Source organism: Neoarius graeffei, chromosome 6, assembly GCF_027579695.1.
Source record: "Neoarius graeffei isolate fNeoGra1 chromosome 6, fNeoGra1.pri, whole genome shotgun sequence".
Lineage (NCBI taxonomy): Eukaryota > Metazoa > Chordata > Actinopteri > Siluriformes > Ariidae > Neoarius > Neoarius graeffei.
Window position 1 is genome coordinate 61406322 of NC_083574.1, and position 14606 is coordinate 61420927.

The following is a 14606-nucleotide window of genomic DNA, read 5'->3' on the forward strand; positions in this document are numbered from 1 at the left end:
CAACTATTTTCACCTTTAAAGTTGTAGGCATGTTGTGTAAATCAAATGGCGCTAACGCCCCCAAAATCCATTTTAATTCCAGCTTGTAATGCAACAAAACAGGACAAACACCAAGGGGGATGAATACTTTTGCAAGACACTGTATTTTCAGTATTAAAGGAAATCTCCAGGATAGACCCCATTTTCCCATATCTTTTGGATGCAAATATTAATAATAATAATCAGTCCAGTATTGAGTTAGAGTGCTGTAACTGGCAACCACAAAAAGGCAGTACAATGTAATTCTACAGGGCAAACATCTGCATCAGAGTAAACTACTTGTTTTCACTGCTGACAGGCTCATAATATTATTATAAGTGTCTGACAACATGGAAAGGATCCCTACTGAGATACACCGGTGTCTGTTGGCCTCAATAACTGTAAAGAAACTGTAAAAAATGACCTGTCTCTACACTCATTGTTTGACCTTTCTATTCTTCCGGTCTCTGACGCAGCACCCCATTCAGTGCCTGTAGTCGATTATCGCACCGGGGCTGTTTTCTGATGTTGGACTGATTTAAATCATTTTTGTCTGGAGTAAATATTTGGACCCAAAGAGATGGGAAAATAGGACCCAGGTTCAAAACAGTCCTGGGGTTTTCCTTTAAAAATCAGTAAGATCAGTTCAAAGCAGTCTCAATTCTGTGGCATCTAATGTAAAGTTTGTAAAGCTTGTATAGATGGTCTGGGTGTGTACACCATCCCCTCTAAAGTGGCAGTCATTTAGATTTAAGTCTAGTGTGTGTGTGTGTGTGTTTAATATAGACAGTTAGGAATTTAGCAAGGCCCAAAATAAATCTTGGAAGTCTGTCTGGTGGAAAAGTTTTTAACTGTATCTCAATCTTGTGATTATGCATAATAAACTCAGACCAAATTTGGGAGAAGTCAGTATACTGGCTGTAAAACAGCATAAGTGGTTTAACACTTCAACACAGAAATGGATTAGTATGTCTCACAGTGCGTATGCTAATGCACTCACAGCTGCCTCACTTCTGATAAAGAGTGGCATATGCACAGGCAATGTGTGTGAACGTTTCCAAGTGGTTAAATCAAGGTGGCTTGCGCAACTGACAGAGCAGTTACGAACATGAAACTAAGCCAATGCTTTAGCTAGGGGCAATCAAGCTAGCTGAAGCTGAATAAGTAATAACTGTGATAGCTCCAACAAGATAAACTGGATTTAACTCTGCAGAAGCTTGCTGCCATTCCAGCATCAATACGTCCACATTCAAATGTGAATTGTACTTTACCCAGGACTTTGATGGCTTAGAGTGGTGTTTATCTCCTAAAACCATGGCCTTAATTTTGAAATGTAAACAGAGAACAAAGGTCCAATTGTTTCAACACCAACGCTGCTCGCTCCCTCATGTATTCTGTGTCAAAACTGAAGATTATGCCATGCTTTTGAGGTGTTATTGTTGGCCTTTCTACAATGCCATGCCTACAATGCCATATTTTGGTTTTGCTCTCTGTATGTAAATACCATTGTAATAAAAAAAATGTATCAAAATGCAGATGAGCTGTGAATTTGATCACGCTGTCAACAAATTCTGTTTGTTTACTGAAGCAAGCCTTGGTTGAGAGAACCTGGCAGCTGATCCTAGACTTCATGCATCTTGAACAAAGAGTGGAGCTGGGCTTTATCTTTTTATTTGTTCTTCTGAGTCTTACCAGAAAATAAATCTTTCCCAGGCAGCAAACGTGAGCATGAAATCAGTGGTCAGGAATGAACAGTTTTTCACTCAGTTTATGACTCAAAATATCATAACCATGCCATTCAAACTCCAGTGTTTTGTTAAAGTCATGGACCTGTGCCAGTCATGTGTGAGTTTGGTTAGTTGGTTGGATAAAGAAACAAACAATTCAGCCATTATTATTATCTATCCATTATCCGTAACCGCTTATCCTGTGCAGGGTCGCGGGCAAGCTGGAGCCTATCCCAGCTGACTATGGGTGAGAGGTGGGGTACACCCTGGACAAGTCGCCAGATCATCGCAGGGCTGACACATATGCCGCTTTTCCACTACCAACGCGGGTGAGTCGAGCTGAGTGGGGCTGTTGGAGTTGCATTTCGACTACAACCGCGCTGAACCGTGCTGGCTGGAAGTGGGTGGACACATTGGGTGGAGTTAGCGAAAGTGGGTGGACGTCACGTGATGTCGTTAGGCGGCGCAAACAGTGACATCAGTGACCTTTTAAGCGGTAGTCTCACGACCCGGATAGTAAACAATAAACATGGAGTCGTTAGTGTTGCTGGTCTTGGTGCTGTGGCTTGTTGTCACCAACAACGCCAACAGATACTGGCAAGAGCGTATAGATGAGGCGAGGCGCATAAGGCTTCAGAAATTCTCGTAATTCGTAATTCTTCTCCTTCCGGGTTTACGGTGTTTACAGATCCCAGCGTGCTCGCGGGGCGTGTGTGGGCATGTGAGGACACTCCTCCTCACCAATCAGTGCACAGGGGAGTGTCTCCTCACGCCCCTAGCCCCACTTGGCTCGGCTTGGCTCGCTTCAGCCCCACTCCAAAACCGTGCGAGTTTTGGGTGCTAAGCAGGGCTGAAGCGAGCTGAGTCGTGCTGCTCTGAGGTAGTCGAAACGCGAGCCGTGTCGGGCTGAAGTGAGCTGAAAAAGGGTAGTGGAAAAGGGCCAATAGAGACAAACAACCATTCACACTCACATTCACACCTACGGTCAATTTAGTGACACTAATTAGCCTAACCTGCATGCCTTTGGACTGCGGGGGAAACCAGAGCACCCGGTGGAAACCCACGCAGATAGGGAGAGAACATGCAAACTCCACACAAAAAGGCCCCTGTCAGCCACTAGGCCCAAACCCAGAACCTTCTTGCTGTGAGGCGACAGTGCTAACCACTACACCACTGTGCCGCCCATTATTTATTTATTTATTTATCTATCTTTTTTTTTCTGTTTTAAAAATTGTCTTCCATTTTCTCTACCTCCAGTGATCCATATTTAGCTGTTCCAGTTTCACACTTGGTTTATGTAAAAGAATCTGAGTCAGAGAATCTGAGCATGATGTTGCCAAGGAAATGGAGTATTCCAGTAAAGTAGGGTTAATCTGTTACTTCTGAAAATCTCATGTTTTTATTCACGGCTGGTGAATAACTCTTTTTCAAGTACTTACCTATTGCACAAGCTAAGTGTGATGTAACTGAATTTGCCTTAAATGCAAGAGCCTTGATTATTTAACACCCATTTATGATTATCTTAATGAAGTATAAAAAGTTTAAGTGTAAAATACAGTATGCTATCCATGAAGGATGTTGGTGCAGCCTTAAGAAAAGGAATTTGAAATAAGCAGAGCTCGAATGTACTTAAGCAATTGTAACTTGTTGTGATACTGAAGTAACAAGGAATTATACTTTTTTGTAAGATTTTTCAGACAGATTATTTTTGAGGTTATGCATTTGCACATGTAAAATCAGGTGGGGAAAAAAATCCAGACTTCTAATTTTAGTGAAAATGTGTACCTTTTTATATTTATGTGTAAACTTTTTGAAAACTTACAGTCATGTATAATTGCCTTATGGAGTCACGGTAGTGCCATAAAAAAGAATAAATCTGTAAAAGAATAAGAAAATAAATATTGAAAAAGAATAAGAAAATGACTAAAAATAAAAGAATAGGAAAATAAATGAATGAATAAAAATGAATATGTTTTTCTTGATTGTTTTTGCTATTCCCTATTGCTTTGCTTGTGTGTCCAAGCTGTCAATCACCAGGCTTTGGGCGGGCCTTCCTGCCCAGGCTGAGTAGTCAGTTCCTGCACACGTGAATCCTGCTTTATGCAATGTGAATGTGGTAGCAATGAATAAAGCCAATGATTTAAAAAATAAATAAATAAAAATAAAAAACATATTGAATTTACCTCATTTAAATGTGTACATTGATTGTACGTCAGTGAACTCGAGCTCTGAAGCTGTGATGCTACCAACTGTGCTACCCAGCCATTTACAGAGAACCATATTATTTATGTTCACAAATAATGAGTAATTTTCAAGTCATTTTACATGGAAAAATAACATGAGGAAACAGAAGTGTCATAGGAGAGCCATAAAAAAAGACTGAAACTATAAACGAATAAGACCTGATAATCAATTAAGAAAAGCAATAGAGAAAAAGTAAAAAGGAATAGCAAAAACAATAAAGAAAAGCATTTTTAATTTCTTTTTTAAATTTATTTCCTTATTCTTTTATTTTTATTTCTGTATTTTTAAATATTCTTTTATTTTTTAAATTAATTTTCTCATTCTTTTTCAACATTTATTTTATTCTTTTACAGATTTATTCTTTTTTTTATGGCACTACTGTGACTCCATATTGTCTAGCCATTTCCACTTTTACGTGAATGAAATTCTGACATAATATCAATACTTTTCCACCTCTGGAAATAGGATATATTTTACTTGAACATGTTTTCCCAACGCAAGTGTGACATGTAGACTGGCATAAAGATGAACTGATGGACACAAGTACAGGTATTGATTTTTAAAACCACCAAAGCAGAAAAGCAATAATCAAAACAATAAACAGGCAATGGGATAACCAAGCAGGTATAAACTACACTACCGTTCAAAAGTTTGGGGTCACCCAGACAATTTTGTGTTTTCCATGAAAAGTCACACTTTTATTTCCCACCATAAGTTGTAAAATGAATAGAAAATATAGTCAAGACATTTTTCTGGCCATTTTGAGCATTTAATCGACCCCACAAATGTGATGCTCCAGAAACTCAATCTGCTCAAAGGAAGGTCAGTTTTATAGCTTCTCTAAAGAGCTCAACTGTTTTCAGCTGTGCTAACATGATTGTACAAGGGTTTTCTAATCATCCATTAGCCTTCTGAGGCAATGAGCAAACACATTGTACCATTAGAACACTGGAGTGAGAGTTGCTGGAAATGGGCCTCTATACACCTATGGAGATATTGCACCAAAAACCAGCAGCTAGAATAGTCATTTACCACATTAGCAATGTATAGAGTGGATTTCTGATTAGTTTAAAGTGATCTTCATTGAAAAGAACAGTGCTTTTCTTTCAAAAATAAGGACATTTCAAAGTGACCCCAAACTTTTGAACGGTAGTGTAGGTACAGCAAATGGGAGAATGGTAAACAAATCCAAGATCAATACAATGAAACAAATGGGCGATGAACAAAAAATCATCATCACAGTCCAGGTCCCAAACCCCCACACACAGAGCAGTACCTTCTGTTTGACTCTCACCACCCACTGGAACACAAATTGGGGGTCATTAGGACCTTACATCACAGGGCTCAGAATATTCCTACAATGGTAGAGGGAAAAGAGAAGGAACAAAAACACATCAAGGAAGCACTTCAGAAGTGCGGGTATCCCAACTAGGCTTTCGTCAAGACCAGGAAAAGAAACATAACGAAAACAGCAACAAACGCAAGAACATTGCCATTCCCTACATTTCTGGACTGTCTGAGAAACTCAGGAGGATCTTCTACAAACACAACATCCCTGTACACTTCAGACCCAGTAACATTCTAAGGCAGAAATTGGTCCACCCTAAAGACAGAATACCCAGACACAAACAGGACAACGTAGTATATGCAATTCAATGCAGTGAGAAATGTACAGACCTGTACATTGGGGAAATGAAACAACCGCTTAACAGGCACATGGCTCAATGCAGGAGAGCCAGTTCCTCAGGCCAGGACTCTGCAGTCTATCTTCATCTCAGTAACAAAGGACACTCGTTTCAGGACTGCAATGTATGTATTTTAGCCAAAGAAGACCAGTGGTTTGAAAGAAGAGTAAAAGAAGCCATCTTCGTCAACCTGGACCGACCATCACTGAACAGAGGAGGTGGTCTGAGACACCACTTATCAGCCACCTACAGTGCAGTCCTTGGCACACTTCCCAGTAAACTGAATACACATCCACACCAAGGCTACATCCACACGACAACGGCAACGAGATGTTATTTAAAAATATATCGCGTCCAAATGGGCAACAATCAGTAAAATATCAGGTCCATATGGCAACGCAACGCTTGCTGAAAACGATGCAATACACATGCCACACCTCTAGGGGCGCTGTAAGACGGTCCCTTCGGAGACACCAGAACAATAGAAGAAGTAAGGATGCATATTAGCCACAAAGTCAGGAAAATCTGTTTGTAAAGTTACATTATAATGACCAAATACAATGAAAAGTATTTTTCCAGTCTCACCTGTGAAAGGTAATCCCATGTGATCCCGTTTGGATGGCAAACCTGTTGGTACAGTTAAACGCAGCTAATCTTTATTCTCCGCTTTGACCTCTCCAAAATGGCGGCGAGGATGACCTATGATTCTACGCGGAAGGCGGTGTCTTTAATGGTCCGGAATAAATTGAATGCTAATTAAATAATGATTAATTTGCTCCTCTACGCCCTTTTTGAGGAATGTATTGTAGGACTTAAACCCACATCTGAAGAGGTGAGATCGCTCTTTTTTTTCTCTATTTTTGCTGGCGGGATTGACTCTCTCTCTCTCACTTTACACCATTACACAATAAATATTCACAGTGAAAATATTTTGTAAGTGCGTTTCATGAACCAAGTTATAGGATTTGTTGACAACTCGCATCGCAATGAGAAGATCATTGGCACTACTGGTGTTAAGAATCAGACCATTTCATAAATGAATATTTTGCTGTAGAGCTGCAGTGTTTGTACAATTGCATGTTTTTGCTTCACTATTACTGTCACTATTCTGCTTCTTGCATTACTACTGTGAACTAACACTGAACATAATAATAATAATAATATCTAAGCTCGTGTTTCACTCTCACTAGTGCTCTGTAAGGCTTTTTCCTGGTGATATTCGTTACACTTCTACCCGGCGTGAAGCACTCACAGTCATGTGGTTGTGACGTCATCGTAAACAAATCCGTTCTACTCATCCAGACGACTTCACAACGGCAACGTTGCCAGATCTTTCCACTCTGGAACCCGTTCTCAAAAAGATTGCGTTTTGGGCACCCAAAACGCCGGTGCCGTGTGGACGCCAGGCCTAAACGATAAGCAATTGTATCGGAGTCACCTGAATCCGTTGCCGTGTGGACAGGGCCCAAGACTCAGCTGACTTCAATGACTCACATGATGGCAGAGAGAGCCAATGACCCACAGATCACCCTAACAACCCTCTAGGCTGCTAACACTGTTCACACCCATCCTCCAGTGACCCTACCAACCTACAGGATGACTCAATGACCCATGTGAGCTCAACGACTCTCCTTAGGGTTGCTTTTGGTCCACTAGAGGATAAATACCTGGAACTCCCCACTAGTCAGACAGAACTGAAGAAGCTTTTCGGATGAGGGGTGAAACGTCTTTAAGGATTTCAAGCAAGTCCAGTTGCTTTCTTGAGCACCTATGGTTTACTATGACCTGGATGATTGAGAACCTTCACAGACAATACAGGTCCAATGCTGGAGTGAGAGTTTTCAAAGTCTGCAGTTGAGTCCGGGTTATTTCTGGGAGTTGGTGTGATGATGGATAGCCGAGTGAAATCAGTAATCTGTTAAACCTATGAGAACAGAGATAAATGTTTGACATGCTGAGGATCATGGGAATTGGAGTTCTTGGAGCTGAGAGTTGCATACACTGACATTTCTGGAACCATTTGTCAACCACAAATGGAAGGACAGTTGGTAACAGAATTCACATCAGAATGGTGTAAGCTGTGTTTGAGAGTTAGGTAGGCATACACTGCTCATGGAAAGAATGTTTTGTTTTTTTTTGTTCATTCAGTACTAAGAAACCAAATTTGCAAAAGGTACTAAATGCAAAAGATATTGAAAAACCTATCTTGCTTTGTCTTTGTTCATTTGCTTGAGGATCATACCCAGATGACAAACTTACTGAAACTCTCAGGTTTTCAACAAATGTCCATCAGACTTGACCCTCTGTTTGATACAGTGTCCTCTGGTATGCCGATATAATGACAAATATGCTGGAATAAGAATCATTTAATTTTAAAGAAAGTAGTCAAGGCAAGGGGAGAAACACGAGTCTGAGGTGTTTTGAGATACAACAACAGCTAAGATGGTTGTCAGGCCTTGAGATAGGGCAAGACCATTATGAAGTTTGTGGTGAGGTGAAATCATGGACTGATAGAGGTAGGAGTTTGACTTGGGCACAAACTGAACATGATTTCATAAAGCATTGAATGTCTTGTAGGAAGGATGTCTACCAATATTTATTTATTTGGTGACACCCGGATGTACTGTGATTAGTAGGATGTGACCCCAGGAGATAAGAGCATCACAGAGATAGGAAGGGACATAGCTTTTGTCTACAGAATACTGTGTAAAAGCAGGGATCTCTTGAAAAACCTGAGTTATCTTTTGGTCAGCATCCCAGCTAATAGCAATGATAAAGGAGGATTCATGCAGGTCTGTGTGCTTTTCAGCTTGGAGCTTCATGGGTAAGCTTTGACATTCTTGAAAATAGGGCAATAAGAGATTGTGAAATTAAATCAGGAGGCGCACAGGCCCAATCGGACTTGGTTTTGTCTGAGTAGTTTAGATGTTTTCAGATATTTAAAGTTCTCATGGCAGCGGCATGGTGGTGTAGTGCTTAGCATTGTCGCCTCACAGCAAGAAGGTTCTGGGTTTGAGCCCAGTGGCCGATGGGGGCCTTTCTGTGTGGAGTTTGCATGTTCTCCCAGTGTCTGTGTGGGTTTCCTCCGGGTGCTCCGGTTTCCCCCACAGTCCAAAGACATGCAGGCTAGGCTCATTGGTGGCTCTAAATTGACCGTAAGTATGAATGTGAGTGTGAATGGTTGTGTGTCTCTATGTGTCAGCCCTGTGATGATCTGGTGACTTGTCCAGGGTGTACCCCGCCTTTCGCCCATAGTCAGCTGGGATAGGCTCCAACTTGCCCACAACCCTGCACAGGATAAGCGGTTACGAATAATGGATGGATGGATAGACAGTTCTCATGGTTGGTGTGTATACTGTGAATGGTATTCTGCACCCTCCAACCAGTGGTGCCATCCTTCCAGTGCCACCTAACAATTGTTAAGTTTGTGCACCTCAAATATGAAGGGTAAATTTGGGCTTGGATGCTTCTGAATAGGTGCTGTTTCAAAAGCTTTTTTCAAAAACCTAGTTGGCCTGGATTTTCCATGGAAGTTTCTTAGAATTTCACTTTTGGAGCGATGTGAGTGAAGCAATTGAACTAAAGTTGCAGATGATTTGTCACAAGTGTGCAAACCTCAAGAATCACTGTTGGTCTTTTACACTCTGGATAGTTGGCCAATTTGTAATTGCATGGACTTGAGTGTTATCATTCTTTACTTATAATATAACCCAGAAAAGTTGTGTGTTCACAAAAAATATACAAGATGCATGAAATTAACATATTTCTGCTTTGATGAAAACAATATTGTGCATTCGCATACTTGCCAACTCTACCAATTCATGCAGTAATCTACCAATTTTGACAGGTGAGTACTGCTTGCCGCTTTTAGTTCTAGGGAACACTTGGATTCGCTCTTCTGACCTCACTTCAGCTGTTTTTGGCACAGGGGATACAAGTATATAGCATTAAATAATCATATTAAGTGAAGCCGAGAGCCAATGGAACAGCACGATAATGATCTCATCTCATTATCTGTAGCCGCTTTATCCTTCTACAGGGTCGCAGGCAAGCTGGAGCCTATCCCAGCTGACTATGGGCGAAAGGCGGGGTACACCCTGGACAAGTCGACAGGTCATCACAGGGCTGACACATAGACACAGACAACCATTCACACTCACATTCACACCTACGGTCAATTTAGAGTCACCAGTTAACCTAACCTGCATGTCTTTGGACTGTGGGGGAAACCGGAGCACCCGGAGGAAACCCACGCAGACACGGGGAGAACATGCAAACTCCACACAGAAAGGCCCTCGCCGGCCACGGGGCTCGAACCCAGGACCTTCTTGCTGTGAGGTGACAGCGCTAACCACTACACCACCATGCCGCCCACGATAATGATGATGAATCTAAATTGTATCACTCTATTGCGCCATTCCATTCCTTCTTGTTATAGTTCTAGCCCATCGGCAATGAGGTCACATATAACAAGTCGTGCTTGTATGTGTAAAAACCCAACACACACTGGTGATCGCAAACAAAGAAAACGCCAAAGGAAAAAAATATCCGCTACAACAAGAAGTTCAAGGCAACTTGGTTATCGGCTCATCCTGCATCAAAGCATCAAGGCTAGGCGAGAAGCATGCGTTTTGTGACGTATGTTGGCCCGATTTCTCGATCAATTTCCTTCAAATATGGCATTCAGAATGCAGGAGAATGCACCATTTTACTTTTTTTTTTTTAAATTTCCAGGGGAACATGCTCCAGCATCCCCTAGAAGGGTGCGACTGTGCTGCACAATCTGATCTACCGCTTTTAATTCTCTGGAGGTTGGCAAGTATTCATTCGTCTCTGCAGGACTGCTGATAACATGATCAGTGTGTTGCTCAAGGTAATCTAAGTATATTAAAATAGCATCAATGTAAATGATAACAAATTTGCCTAGCATGTCCCTGATGATGCCATTAATGAATGCCTGAAAGACAGAGGGTGTGGTGGCCAGTCCATATGGCATTACAAAGTACTCATGGTGGGTTGAATTTGTGCTGAATATTTTGCACTTAGACTCAAGGGCAGCACAGCAGTGTAGTGGTTAGCACTGTCATCTCACAGCAAGGAGGTTCTGGGTTTGAGCCCAGTGGCCAACAGGGGCCTTTCTGTGTGGAGTTTGCATGTTCTCCCTGTGTCTGCGTGGGTTTCCTCTGGGTGCTCCGGTTTCCCCCACAGTCCAAAGACATGCAGGTGAAGTTAATTGGTGGCTCTAAATTGACCGTAGGTGTGAATGGCTGTTTTTCTCGATGTGTGTCAGCCCTATGATAACCTGGTGACTTGTCCAGGGTGTACCCCGCCTCTCGCCCATAGTCAGCTGGGATAGGTTCCAGCTTGCCCACGACCCTGCACAGGATAAGCGGTTACGGATAATGGATGGATATTTTGCACTCAGACACAGATCATGTTCTAAGCACTGCAGAGTTTGAGTTTTGTGAAAATAGTTGCTGTTCTTCATTGATCCAAGTTGAAGGCATCCGGGGTAGTGAATATCCATTCTTAATGTAATTTGGTTCTGATTATAATAATCAATGCAGAGATGAAGACCCCATCCCTTCTTCTGCACGAAGTAGGTAATGTCTGTGTCACAGTTATAAGATCTATGTGGCAGTAGGAATGCATGCACTGGATTGAAAAACTATTTTGCTCTTATGATGATAGCTATTATGGGTAGTGATAGACTGAGTTACCTTTAGGGTTTTTGATTGCCATAGAGTCTATGGTTAATGTGGGACCAGGCACACACGTGTCACTCTACTTGGGAAGCTTATGTCATTTATGACATTTTTGAAATTTCTGACCGCCCCAGTGCCGATGTGTGCAGTAAGAGAGAAGGTGGTGTCTGAATGCTAGACTCAGAGAGGTATAGGGAATTGTTTCTGGTGAAATAATGCAGGACATACTCACCACGTTGTCCATTTGAATGGCCTTCTTTGGTCAAGGTGGACACCGTGTGTTGCTGTGGAAAGGAGAAACAGGGCCCTCTCTTAAACAGTTAATGTTTTCATTGAGTTTGTATTAGGCCCTGTCCACACGGCAACGGATTCAGGTGACTCCGATACAATTGCTTATGGTTTCGGCCTGGCGTCCACATGGCACCGGCGTTTTGGGTGCCCAAAACGCAATCTTTTTGAGAACGGGTTCCAGAGTGGAAAGATCTGGCAACGTTGCCGTTGTGAAGTCGTCTGGATGAGTAGAACGGATTTGTTTACGATGACGTCACAACCACATGACTGTCAGTGCTTCACGCCGGGTAGAAGTGTAACAAACTCGATGCGAGTTGTCAACAAATCCTATAACTTGGTTCATGAAACACGCTTACAAAATATTTTCACTGTGAATATTTATTGTGTAATGGTGCAAAGTGAGAGAGAGAGACTCTGCCCTTAGGGCAGAGTCAATCCCGCCAGCAAAAATTGGGAAAAAAAAGAGCGATCTCACCTCTTCAGATGATGGTTTAAGTCCTACAATACATTCCTCAAAAAGGGCGTAGAAGAGCAAATTAATCCATCAACGTGTAGCATTCAATTTATTCCGGACCATTAAAGACGCCGCCTTCCGCATAGAATCATACGTCATCCTCGCCGCCATATTGGATAGGTCAAAGCGGAGAATAAAGATTAGCTGCGTTTAACTGTACCAACAGGTTTACCGTCCAAACGAGATCACATGGGATTACCTTTCACAGGTGAGACTGGAAAAATACTTTTCATTGTATTTGGTCATTATAATGTAATTTTACGAACAGATTTTCCTGACTTTGTGGCTAATATGAAGTCTCGCGCATAATAGTTTATGCGCATGCATCCTTACTACTTCTATTGTTCTGGTGTCTCCGAAGGGACCGTCTTACAGCGCCCCTAGAGGTGTGGCATGTGTATTGCATCGTTTTCAGCAAGCGTTGCGTTGCCATATGGACCTGATATTTTACTGATCGTTGCCCATTTGGACGCGATATATTTTTAAATAACATCTCGTTGCCGTTGTCGTGTGGATGTAGCCTTAGTTTCTTGGGTGTATGTGTAACTGAGAAGAGGTGAGGTAAATCAGTGATCTGGCGAGTGACAAGATGGATAGATGGGGATGAACTGCAGGTCATGTGAGATGGTCACAGGCTGAGGGGTTTGTAAAACTGGATGTTGCAGATATGGGCATTGGCACAGTCCATTTCATCAACATTAGCTAGACTTTGAATTAGAATTTATGCTCAGAAATTGGTTTGTTTTTTGTACGTTAAGCATGCGAAAAAGGTAAGCAGAATATTATGTAGATAGAGCAATTGTTTTTTTTTTATACATACACGCACCATGAAAAATAAAGCTACACAGATGCCTGATAAAATAATTAAAATATAACAAAAAAAGTACACGTTATACCATCATAGAAAAATAGTGTCTCCCATTTGTCACATGTCTGCCAGATTGTCTGCATGGTGTTCTCTGACCTTTGAGGCTCCTCTGTCGTGTTGCTGGAGGTTGGCAGGGGTCGTGTGATGCAGCGGTATCAATAATGGAAGAAAGGAGCCTCTTCCCTGCTGCAAGGCTGGTATATGGGTCAGGCAAGGCTCTCTGTGGACACAGGGAGATTGATGAGGATCGCCAGGGAGAGTGCCTGAGCTCCAGCCCTAGCACAGTGAGCTCACAGTCGGGATCTCCATGCTCACTTTCCCCTGGCCCCCCTCCAGCACTGCACAGCCTGGTGCTCTTTAAACGACCTTCATGTTCTCCTTGTTTTGCAAAGAAAAAACCTTCAAAAGTGGAGGGAAAAAATCTGAAAAGATGATTGTGCTTGATCTTACTGGCTCATGCCATTTGTTATCTGCTCGAATGTGCTTTTTATTTTGCACAGTCATATGTTTAGTGTTATGTTGTATGTCTATATACGGTGGTGCTTGAAAGTTTGTGAACCCTTTAGAATTTTCTATATTTCTGCATAAATATGACCTAAAACATCATCAGATTTTCACACGCGTCCTAAAAGTAAAGAGAACCCAGTTAAACAAATGAGACAAAAATATTATACTTGGTCATTTATTTTTTGAGGAAAATGATCCAGTATTACATATCTGTGAGTGGCAAAAGTTTGTGAACCTCTTAGTTAATTTGAAGGTGAAATTAGAGTCAGGTGTTTTCAATCAATGGGATGACAATCAGGTGTGAGTGGGCACCCTGTTTTATTTAAAGAACAGGGATCTATCAAAGTCTGATCTTCACAACACGTTTGTGGAAGTGTATCATGACACGGACAAAGGAGATTTCTGAGGACCTCAGAAAAAGCGTTGTTGATGCTCATCAGGCTGGAAAAGGTTACAAAACCATCTCTAAAGAGTTTGGACTCCACCAATCCACAGTCAGACAGATTGTGTACAAATGGAAGAAATTCAAGACCATTGTTACCCTCCCCAGGAGTGGTCGACCAGCAAAGATCATTCCAAGGCATGTAATAGTCAGTGAGGTCACAAAGGACCCCAGGGCAACTTCTAAGCAACTGAAGGCCTCTCTCACATTGGCTAATGTTAATGTTCATGAGTCCACCATCAGGAGAACGCTGAACAACAATGGTGTGCATGGCAGGGTTGCAAGGAGAAAGCCACTGCTCTCCAAAAAGAACATTCCTGCTCGTCTGCAGTTTGCTAAAGATCACGTGGACAAGCCAGAAGGCTATTGGAAAAATGCTTTGTCGATGGATGAGACCAAAATAGAACTTTTTGGTTTAAATGAGAAGCGTTATGTTTGGAGAAAGGAAAACACTGCATTCCAGCATAAGAACCTTAACCAATCTGTGAAACATGGTGGTGGTAGTATCATGGTTTGGGCCTGTTTTGCTGCATCTGGGCCAGGACGGCTTGCCATCATTGATGGAACAATGAATTCTGAATTATACCAGCGAATTCTAAAGGAAA

General features: G+C 41.9%; 1 protein-coding gene across 1 annotated transcript in view; it reads left to right on the plus strand.

Annotated features, from left to right (window-relative positions):
• The window catches only part of fan1 (FANCD2 and FANCI associated nuclease 1), a 92303-nt gene that overhangs the window by 56190 nt on the left and 21507 nt on the right, over positions 1-14606 (plus strand). The window lies entirely within an intron of this gene.